At 33.7% G+C, this 12,087-nt stretch overlaps 1 protein-coding gene across 3 annotated transcripts in view; it reads right to left on the bottom strand.

Annotated features, from left to right (window-relative positions):
• The window catches only part of LOC120415813 (uncharacterized), a 251,245-nt gene that overhangs the window by 140,516 nt on the left and 98,642 nt on the right, over positions 1 to 12,087 (bottom strand). For 2 of the 3 annotated variants that reach the window (XM_052711223.1, XM_052711221.1), the window contains exon 2: positions 5,460 to 5,529. The exons of the other annotated variant lie outside the window; for it this stretch is intronic. The gene's annotated coding sequence lies outside the window, so the exon portion shown is untranslated. The remainder of the gene's footprint in view (positions 1 to 5,459; positions 5,530 to 12,087) is intronic. 3 annotated transcript variants of the gene reach the window in all.

Genomic DNA, 12,087 nt, shown 5'->3' with positions numbered 1-12,087 from the left:
GAAATGCGAGCAATTTTAAGATTTTTCATGTTTTTTGGACCTCAAACTTCAAAGCCCGTTTTACCCCACTTCCCTTTGTCGTAGAGGGCTCATATTTGGCATGAGTTCATCTCATGCATAGACAAACAAACGCTGAAAGTTTCATCCAAATCGGAGCACCTCGATACGACCTGTTTCACATCGGTGAAAAACTCGCTCTTAAGGGGTTGCATAAATTTAAAATTGACCAAAAATTCTTACTTTAAAATTAGTTTAGCCTTGTCAAATTTTAATAAAAGTTTCGAGGTTCAAAATTTCAATATTTTTTTTTAAAAAAGTCGGTTTTTCTAAAAAGTTATTTTTTAGGGGGTCCCACAATATTTTATTTAAATGAGCAATTCTCTACAAAATCGGCCGATTTCGTCCATTTTTTTTTTGTATTTTTTTATTAGGCTCAAACTTTGTGGGGGCCTTCCCTATGACCAAAGAAGCTATTTTGTGTCATTGGTTCACTCATACAAGTCTCCATACAATTTTGGTAGCTGTCCATACAAAAATGGTACGTAAATATTCAAACAGCTGTAACTTTTGAGTGAATTTTCTGATCAATTTGGTGTCTTCGGCAAAGTTGTAGGTATTGTTGAGGACTACTGAGAAAAATATAGGCACACGGAAAAAAATTGCAGATTTTTTGATTTACATTTTTTTTCACAAAAACTCAATTTCCCAAAATACGTATTTTAATTATATTCGAGATTTTTTAATACGTTTAAGGGGACAAAAACCCGCAACTTTTGAGCTATAGAGAAGTATGGTCAAAAAATCTGCCGCCGAGTTATGATGTGTGGAAAAATCGAAATTTTATGCAAAAACAAATTTGACGTAATTTTTTAATGTAAAATTGAATTTCCAATCGAAAACTACTTTACGGATTTTTTGATAAAAGGCTCTGTTTTCATATTTTGAACTTTTTTAAATCAATACTAACATTTTAAAAGGGCCAAAAATTGAATATTACGTCCATTTAAGATGCTAGTCTTGATTTATTTATTTTCAAAATATTTTTTTTTCGAAAAGATCGGAAAATTTCACGAATGTTTCATGTTTCAACATTGAAAATCGGACCATTAGTTGCTGAGATATCGACATTAGAAAATAATAGGTTGTTTTGGTGAGACTTAAAAAACTTCAATTTTCATTTTTCTTTTTCTTTAAGCCGCTGTATCTCAGCAACCAGAGGTCCAATCTTCAATGTCTCTTAGACAATTTCATAGCAAATTTTCTGAACTTTTCAAAAAAAAAAATTTAGAAATGGTCACTCATGGTCACTATTTTTAAAAATCGAAAAACTGCAAATATTTCGCTAAAATCAAACTTTCGGTGGCTATATCTTGAAAACAGAGCCTTTTATCAAAAAATCCGTAAAGTAGTTTTCTATTGGAAGTTCAATTTTACATAAAAATATTACGTCAAATTAGTTTTTTTCTTAAAATTTCGATTTTTTCCAAAAATCACTATTTTTTCAAAAAATCATAGCTCGGCGGCAGATTTTTTGACCATAGGGCTTTTGTTAATTTGATTTGGTTAACCGCGGTGGATTTTCTTGAAATAAGTCGAACTGTCAAAAATCCACCAAAACATCTACCACATTGATCACACAAAAAACTGTGGTAGAAAAGTATCCACCGGTAGATCCTTTGGTGGATTTTTGACAGTTCGAATTATTTCAAGAAAATCCACCGCGGTTAACCAAATCAAATTAACAAAAGCCCTCATGTTTCTCTATGGCTCAAAAGTTGCGGGTTTTTGTCCCCTAAAACATATAAAAAAATCTCGAAAATAAAAAAAATGTATTTTCGGAAATTGAGTTTTTGTGAAAAATAAGTTGATTAAAAAATCTGCAAAAAAAAATCCGTGTACCTATTTTTTTCTCAATAGTCCTCAACAATACCTACAACTTTGCCGAAGACACCAAATTGATCAGAAAATGCACTCAAAAGTTACAGCTATTTGAATATGTACGTACCATTTATGTATGGACAGCTGCCAAAATTGTATGGAGACTTGTATGGGAGAACCAATGACACAAAATAGCTTATTTGGTCATAGGGAAGGCCCCCACAAAGTTTGAGCCAAATAAAAAAATACAAATAAAATCCATTTCCGGTTTTGGTAGAAATTGCTCAGCTGTCCAAACAAAAATAGAAATAAATATTTGAAAAACTTCAAATTTCCTGAATTTTCTAATGTCTTTGGCAAAGTTTTAGATATCGATGAAGACTATTTAGAAAGGATAGGTACACGAAATGATTTCGATTTTTAAATTTACTCTTTTTCGCAAAGATTCAATTTCTAAAAATCCATTTCAATTTTTAAATTCTTTGATTGTTTTAGGAGACAAAAACCGCAACTTTTGAGACATAGAGAATGCGTTTTTTTGTTGAAAAATACAAATTTTAGTCAAAATAAAATTTTACAAATGTTCCATTTTTAAACATTGAAAATTTGTTGCTAAGATATTGGCATTAGAAAGTGTTGGAATGTTTTTGATACTTAAAAAACTTCAATTTTCTTAATTCTTTTCCTTTTATTCGCTGTATTTCAGCAACCAGAGCTCCAATCTTCATTCTTTCTTAGGCAACTAAAGTGAAATTTTCTGAACTTTTCGTAAAGAATGTTTCAGGGGTGGACAATCTTGGATACTTTTTTAAAAAATCCAAAACGGGATTTTTTCTGTTAAATTTATAATTTATGTTGCTATGTCTTGATTGCATTATAGTTCGATTATTTTAACAAACGTCGTATTTATTGAACTTGGAAAACCTCGTTGGAGAAATGTACGACTTATGATCATTTTCTAACTTTGTGTATCTTTAAATCTTCATATTGCCATACTTGTTTCAGTTTCGGAAAAATGCCACCAAATTTAATGTTGAAAATCGTCGCTGTCGTGTTAACTTCTCACAAGTGCATTTTGGGCAAAATGGAGTTAAGAACACAATTTTGTTTGACCTTAACAGATCCAGATTCGATTTCAATTCTGAGATATTCATTAAAAAAAAGCGAAAAAACTCCGTGCAAGTTGTCATTTTTCGTATGGAAGAAGTTTTAAATCTTGTCGTGCTGTCTTGAGACATCCTGAACATTGATACAGGTGCCGCAAAGGGTAAAGGGATTTCGGGTCAGAACGCGTTTGACACACGTACATGCCCGACTATCGTAAACATTTGTAATTATAATTCGGGACTCCGGTAACCAATATCAACAAAACTTCAGGACAATGCACAGAATGGTCAACCAAACATAACGTGTTTGTTATTGTTTACATTGCGTGCTCTCAAAACGCATATTTTTCGGAACGTCAAAAATCGACGTACGATTTGTTAGCAAGACAGCGTCGGAATGTACATTGTAAAACCCTTAAAAGAAATTTCATGTCCAAATGTGAAATCGTGCTATCACTTGAAAATGATTCTTATTTACATGTGGGTAATTCTCCGCCAACTCACACAGCAGTTAGGCAGCGAATGACAAACATGTTAAAGCTGCCTGAAATAAATCAACTACCACCACCACCACTCAGCAGTTGCCCCGATCCCTCTTCGATTTGCATGAAACTTTGTCCTAAGGGGTAACTAATGAGATAGAAATGAGATAGAAATTTGGTGTCAAAGGAACTTTTATGTAAAATTAGACGCCCGATTTGATGGCGTATTCAGAATTCCAAAAAAACGTATTTTTCATCGAAAAAAACACTAAAAAAGTTTCAAAAATTCTCCCATTTTCCGTTACTCGACTGCAACAAATTTTGGAACATGTCATTTTATGGGAAATTTTATGTACTTTTCGAATCTACATTGACCCAGAAGGGTCATTTTTCATTGAGAACAAATTTTTTCATTTTAAAATTTCGTGTTTTTTCTAACTATGCAGGGTTATTTTTGAGAGTGTAACAATGTTCTACAAAATTGTAGAGCAGACAATTACAGAAATTTTGATATATATTATAAACATCACGAGTTATTGCGATTTTACGAAAAAAAGTTTTGAAAAAGTTGGTCGTCGTTGATCATGGCCGTTCATGGTCACCCGCGACCGACACGGACGACGAAACAAAGAGAAACGCAAAAAGTAACTTTTTCAAAACTTTTTTTCGTAAAATCGCAATAACTCGTGATGTTTATCAGCAAACCCCTTATATCTATATATCAAAATTTTTGTAATTGTCTGCTCTACAACTTTGTAGAACATTGTTACACTCTAAAAAATAACCCTGCAAAGTTAGAAAAAAACACGAAATTTTAAAATGAAAAATTTTGTTCTAAATGAAAAAATGACCCTTCTGGGTCAATGTAGATTCGAAAAGTACATTAAATTTCCCATAAAATGACATGTTCCAAAAAAATTTACAGTCGAGTAACGGAAAATGGGAGAATTTTTAAAACTTTTTTAGTGTTTTTTTTCGATGAAAAATACGTTTTTTCGGAATTCTGAGTACGCCATCAAATCGGGCGTCTAATTTTACATAAAAGTCCCTTTGACACAAAATTTCTATCTTATCACCGTTTCAGGCTGCAAATTATTGAAAAACACCTCTTTTTTCGCATGTTCAAAAATGGAAGGGGTCGTACCGCCCCTCCGTCACGAGATATCAAAAAACGGACCTCAGATTCGTGATCAGGGACAAAAGTTACCCCTTAGGACAAAGTTTCACGCAAATCGAAGAGGGGTCGGGGCAACTTTTCCCGATTTCGTGTGAGTTGGTAGAGAATTACCCATGTATGTAATTGGCAAACATTTCCTCTGGGTGAATAATTGAAATTTTCGAATTTTATACATTACAATTATTGGTCTTGTCAAAAATTTATTCATTACATCCCTTATATTTCTACACTGTTCTGCATGAACAAAATATAGCTCAACCCAATAATCTCATAAAATATCATCATTACCGCACGTCGTAAGCATATTACAACCACCACCACCACTTCGAATTAAAACTGCTCGAGGTCGGCAATAATCATACTCATATAAATTCGCAAAACTGATTTGGGTTGATCGTAAAGGCTTCGCCGCCGAGGCAAACGTTGCGCTCGAGTTGTGTTTTATTTTTTCTCAGTTCCATTAATTCGCAGCATATAAAGGAAAAAGGTTAAGGTACGTTCCCTTGGAAGGTTTAATTTTTGTTTCTTATTCCACAAAATCGCCTATCACACGTCGCTCGCCCGGCAAACGAAAAGTGGCATTTTCTGGTAATTAAAATTCTGCACTGGTTGACCCTCTTTCGCGACGCACAGTTTTACGCAAATTGGCGCGAATGCGGAATGAATAACATTATGTTGAGCTTTTTTCCACATGGAGTTGACCCTCTGACTTTCGCGGGGAATGATTAAACGCGCCTCGTAATCAATTTACTGGGTTTTTTGTATTGTTTTTATTTACGGTGGACTGTTTTTTATTGCGCGAACGCTTTGCCTTACCTGTAATTAATGAGCCTTATCGATTGGATATGCTGGGCGTGAGGAGCTCCTTTTGGAGTAGAGAGGGGACCTGAAAGGAAAAAAAGGAAAATTAAATTAATTTTATTTGAAGCATGCATTTTTTAAGTACGTAATTTTATTGTAAAGATTAACCAAGTACTTAATAGACTTTGAATTCAAATTCTTCTAAAATTTATTTTTTTGGAGAATATTAATGTTTTAAATACTTTTTTTCTTTTTTTACAATACAATTCCAAGATTTCTGCAAAATTTACAGGTTACAAAAAATCTTTTCAATTCACTTTAACACAGTCACACATTTCCACACGATCAACCAGTGCGTACTTTCTTCAAGTTTCATTCACCTTTTTCCCACTTGAATGTTCTTTTCGTACCCTCCTACACACACAGTGAGAAGCTGAAAGAGAAAAAAAGGAAACTCTTCCACTTCCGAGAAGGAGCTTTTCCTCCACCGGGAAAACTTTTGCGTAGGTGTCTGTGTGTGAGGTTTCATTCAAGAATTTCTACACTGCAAATAATGGCGCTTGCCTGCTAGAGTTTCCTCTCCGGTTGATTAAACTTTATTTGGCCACCCAAGAAACGGATAGGAAAGGTGATTAAGTATACCTTTTGGCAAATACCTCGAGGGATAGTCCTGATTGGTTTTGGTTAGTTTCATGAATCGTTCACTCAATAATTTAAATTTACGTTTTAGAGTCTAAAAAGTTATTTAACCTTTTCTCAATAATTCAAGCTAAACAGATAATATTCATTCGTGCTGAAAACATCGATTACGTGCAATTTTGAGGAAGGATTGCGCCCGGAGGGAAATTTGGAAACAATTTTCCAACCAGTGATCGCTCCGGAGGTGGTGGCTGCTGCATCTGATAGTGTGCACAAAACACTTCCCATTCAACAACGTCATTATCGTCATCATCAACAACAAAAACGGTAGCATATTCATACTAGCTACACGGCAATACCTGGTACATAGTTGGAGCATGATTTTGCCCCAGAGAATAACGAGCTTGAAAATTGTTTGCAGATAGGAATGCTCTAACCCTTGACTTATTTTGAAGGGTAAATGTTAACGTTTTCGGAAAATTGTCGCTTCTTTGTATTTGTTTTGTCCATGCATTCCGTTTGTCAAAAGAAGCCTTTTTTGCATAATTGGTTTTTCCATACAAGGCTCCATATAATTTTGGGAGCTCGTCATACAAAATGAGTACCGCCATCAGGGGTGACATTGGGTCTGGGGGTGATATTGGGTCATACAAAAATGCTGAAATTTATATATTGAGCAGAGAATTTTGGATCGATTTGGTGTCTTCGGCAAAGTTGTCAATTAAGATTAGAATTTTCCGGAAACAACTATGTACACGAAAAAAAACTTAATCCTAGTTTTGTATTTAACTTTTTATCACTAAAAGTTAAATTTACAAAATACAAATTCTATAATTTTCGATTTTTTAGGGGAATAAAAATTACATGGTTTTGAAAAATATCGAAAACCAAGTCGAAAAAAAAGTATTTACAGAACATATTTAAAGAAAAATTGAATTTGCAAACGAAAAGTATCAAACTTTTTTTTGATAAAGTGTACCGTTTTCAAGTAAAGCTACTTTTAGGAAAAAAATCGATTTCTTTTCGTTTTTTGAACTTCAAAAATATTTCTTGAAAGATACTCGCCTCTTAAAAAAATATCAATCTCAACTTTTGGGAAGATCTACAAACAGATAATTTTCCTATTTTCATTGTTTAGGCTCAATTTTACAATTTTTTAAATATATTTATTGGAAAGATCAGAAAATTCGCAAAATTCATATTTTTTTACATTGAAAATCGGATAAATAGTTTCCGATAAAAGTTACGTTGAAAATTACAGGCTAAGTGTATTCTAACTGTGAAGGGCCTCGTGGCGCGGTGGTTAGCGGCTTCGGCTGCCGATCCCTAAGTTGCTGTGGGGCGCGGGTTCGATTCCCGCCTTATCCTTCTGGAGATTTTCGAGCAATGTTTGTCCCGTTTAATGTTTGTCGTGCAATGTTTGTCGTCCCGCCCGTGTGGATCAATCGTACCGCGCACTGGACTCACAATCCAGAGGTCGCCAGTTCGAATCCCGCGGCGGGCGCTCTAAAATTCTTTGTGTAAATATGGGTATTCGGCGCCGTCGCTCCGTTCCATACTTCCATACACTTAGGAGCCCAGGGCGGCGAAGTCCTTGTAGATAAAAAGGAAGACACTAGTGGTTGGTACTAGCAATGGTGGCCGACAGCTATAAAGTCAACTTCGTTTGTCCCGTTTAATATTAGTATTCAGTCTGCAAAGAAGGTGTGAATGTCTTTTAACTTAGAAAAAAACATTTTCATCGATTCGAATCCTTTGTGAGGCTGTATTGGTCAAGAGGATACTTGGCCTAAATAAAAAGACACCTTTTTTATTTTATCATTGGGGTGGTCATAGCTTCAATAGGGTGGTTCGAAAAATAGATTTTTTCAAGGCATAAAGAATTAAAAAAAAATGCAACTTCGCGTCGTTTCAATTGATTTAATCACTGTTGGATGGAAACAAAAGGTGTTTTTTTTCTCTTTTCTTGTTATTAATATCAATTTGTGGAACTAGCCTTTCTTTTTAGCAAACCTACCCAATGTTTAAACTAAAATAAATTAGCTCAAAGCTGTATTTTTTTTAGGAAAACCAATTGGCAGAATTTTAGTTTTTTGGGCATTTTGAAATAGCACTGGCTAAAGGCGGTTTCAAAACACTCAAAGAGCAAAAAATTAAAATTTAGTTTAGACCACCATTTCAATTACATAACGATTGTTTCTTTTTTTTTTTATAAATATGTGCATTTTAAAGCTTTTTAAAAAGTTAGAATTTTGGGACCACACACGAAAAAGACGCTTTTTACGCATTTTGTGATAATGTTTTCCTTTTTTGAATTGGGCATGAAATTTTAAATTTGTTTTTTTTTTTAATAAATTTTTTCCCCAAACCTTGACCAAAGTCGAGAAAAAACAATTTTAAATAAAATTTGTACCAGCTTTATAGGAATTTCAAAAAAAAACCCCTAGAAATGCATAATTTGTGGGTCTTGGATTCTCCTGGCGTCCAATTTCCCGGAGTTACTTAATTTTAACTGGGAAATTTTCAATTTTCAGGGAAATTCAAAATTTATAGAAAACTGCTCGATTTTGGTTCTTTTTCAATCTTTTAAATTTAAAATTTATATAACTTCACCAAAATATACAATTTTTCTAATAGGGTAATTCTCTACCAACTCACACGAAATCGGGAAAAGTTGCCCCGACCCCTCTTCGATTTGCGTGAAACTTTGTCCTAAGGGGTAACTTTTGTCCCTGATCACGAATCCGAGGTCCGTTTTTTGATATCTCGTGACGGAGGGGCGGTACGACCCCTTCCATTTTTGAACATGCGAAAAAAGAGGTGTTTTTCAATAATTTGCAGCCTGAAGCGGTGATGAGATAGAAATTTGGTATCAAAGGGACTTTTATGTAAAATTAGACGCCCGATTTGATGGCGTACTCAGAATTCCGAAAAAACGTATTTTTCATCGAAAAAAACACTAAAAAAGTTTTAAAAATTCTCCCATTTTCCGTTACTCGACTGTAAAAAATTTTGGAACATGTCATTTTATGGGAAATTTAATGTACTTTTCGAATCTACATTGACCCAGAAGGGTAATTTTTTCATTTAGAACAAAATTTTTCATTTTAAAATTTCGTGTTTTTTTCTAACTTTGCAGGGTTATTTTTTAGAGTGTAACAATGTTCTACAAAGTTGTAGAGCAGACAATTACAAAAATTTTGATATATAGATATAAGGGGTTTGCTGATAAACATCACGAGTTATTGCGATTTTACGAAAAAAAGTTTTGAAAAAGTTACTTTTTGCGTTTCTCTTTGTTTCGTCGTCCGTGTCTGTCGCGGGTGACCATGAACGGCCATGATCAACGACGACCAACTTTTTCAAAACTTTTTTTCGTAAAATCGCAATAACTCGTGATGTTTATAATATATATCAAAATTTCTGTAATTGTCTGCTCTACAATTTTGTAGAACATTGTTACACTCTCAAAAATAACCCTGCAAAGTTAGAAAAAACACGAAATTTTAAAATGAAAAATTTTGTTCTAAATGAAAAAATTACCCTTCTGGGTCAATGTAGATTCGAAAAGTACATTAAATTTCCCATAAAATGAGATGTTCCAAAAAATTTTACAGTCGAGTAACGGAAAATGGGAGAATTTTTAAAACTTTTTTAGTGTTTTTTTCGATGAAAAATACGTTTTTTCGGAATTCTGAGTACGCCATCAAATCGGGCGTCTGATTTTACATAAAAGTCCCTTTGACACCAAATTTCTATCTCATCACCGTTTCAGGCTGCAAATTATTGAAAAACACCTCTTTTTTCGCATGTTCAAAAATGGAAGGGGTTGTACCGCCCCTCCGTCACGAGATATCAAAAAACGGACCTCAGATTCGTGATCAGGGACAAAAGTTACTCCTTAGGACAAAGTTTCACGCAAATCGAAGAGGGGTCGTGGCAACTGCTGTGTGAGTTGGCGGAGAATTACCCAATATTATTAGTTGTCTTTCAAAACGTAAATAAATTTAAAAAAATATTTCTGTCCAGATGTTTTTTTTCGATCAAAATGTTTGGAAAGTGAGTAAAAGGAATTTATAAAAAAAATAAATAAAAAAAAAACATATAATTTCTGTAAAACATGCCTCTGTGACCAGTTTGAGTGAGTGTAATTAAGTTAAGTTGACACATATGGTTGAAATGAAAAACAATAATCTGACAGAAATTTTCTTTTCCAGGGTAAATAACTTTTCTTTAACAAGTCATACCGGTTATACATGAACATAAGCATAAAGGTAGCTTTGATTTTTTTTTCAACTTCTGATGTTTTTAATTCAAACAATTTGGAAACAACTTAATTTTTTCAAATATTTAGAGCAAATTTTAAAATGCAAGTCTATGGGCACTTTTCAAACAATACGAAGTTAGTTTTTTTTAATGATTTTTTTATGTTTTTAGTTTGTCACATGGTTTTCAGCTTAATCAAATTGTAATTGTTGAACGAATTGAATTAATTCTTCTTGCACAATGTTATTTAAATTTGCAATGATAACAATTCAATTTTCATCTCATTTGGTCATGGTAAACAAAAACGTAAAAAATCTTAATTTTGCTTTGGCGGGAAGAGGTTTTTTTTTTTTAAATGTAACATCAATTATTCTTGAAATAGCTTTACTAAAATGTGTTAATTTTTTTTTCATTGGGCTAGATCTATTCCCAGTTTTGAATACTTTAGAAATTAGTATTATTAGGTGTAAATCAAGACATGAAGATTGATTCAATATGATCAGGAAATTGAATTGAATAAAATCAACAGTTTTCACTTCTTCAGTACATTTTCAAAATAATGGTTCCTAATAGTTGAGAAAATGTATATTTTCGGCCATGTTTTGGGAAATCCTGGGAAATTTCTAAATTCCCCGGGAAACGGAGAATATTTTTTACGAGAGATCCGGAAAAAAAAATCCCGGGACGGAGATTGGACGCTCTACTCCTTACCAATTTTGGGACATTTAAAAAAATAGTTTAAGCTTTTATATTGAATTGTTGTAGCAATCTATTTTACAAATATTTTATATTTTTAGTAAGAATTTTTTAAATAAGAAAGAATTGAAAATAGTTTCTAAAAGAGGTTAAATTATATATTTTTTTTCTCATATTTATATTTCCTCCATAAATTAAAAAAAGAAGAAATAAAAAAATTTAAAATATACACTTAAACCTGATTGTACGCAAACGTGTTGATGAAGAAATTGCTCTGACTAAATATGAGTAAAATCATATCCTAGGCCAAAAGCAACACAAACAAAAAGTTTTAATAAGTTTTAAATTATTCATTTTTTCAACATGGAACTCTGTTACTAAATTAAAATGTTAAATATAATTTTGAATTAGAACGAATCCTTGCCAAGCCATTGCATTGGGTGACTGTGTCAAAATCATCTTCTCTTCCCTCTCCACCCGGAAGTTTCCACTTTTGCGCTGACATCGAAATACCAACCAACGCACAGTAGAAGCACTTCCTCTTCATACACAAACACACACGTAGACACGCACACCGTCACACCACCTACCGGAAGGTTCCGCGTAATGAATAGCTTTTAGTGTAATGATATTATAATGCTTTTAGCCCACTACACACTGCTGCTGCCACTGCTGTCACTTTGGTACACAACGTGGCCACCAGGAGGCAGCATGATGCAACATTACCTTCCGGTTTCTGTTCTCCTTCCCCCCTCCACCGTCCCACTTCACCTTGGTTGGGCGTGGGAAAATTGCTGCCAGAACAGATTCTGCATAAACAACAATTAGATTGTAGGACACCGACGGTGGTCCAAGTGACAGTGATGGCGGTGCTGGTGTGAAGACACTTCTGGTTTGTTTACCAAACCATTACCGGGCCCATCAGTCAAAAACGGTGACACGTGGCACTCATAAGTTGTGTTTGCATGTATTTGGTTGGTATTATTTCGCTTGAAATAAATTTAATAAATTAAATGAAAAATCATTCTTTTAAAAATAAGGT

The sequence above is a fragment of the Culex pipiens genome, chromosome 3 (assembly GCF_016801865.2).
Source record: "Culex pipiens pallens isolate TS chromosome 3, TS_CPP_V2, whole genome shotgun sequence".
Lineage (NCBI taxonomy): Eukaryota > Metazoa > Arthropoda > Insecta > Diptera > Culicidae > Culex > Culex pipiens.
This window is presented reverse-complemented; position numbering and strand designations above follow the sequence as displayed.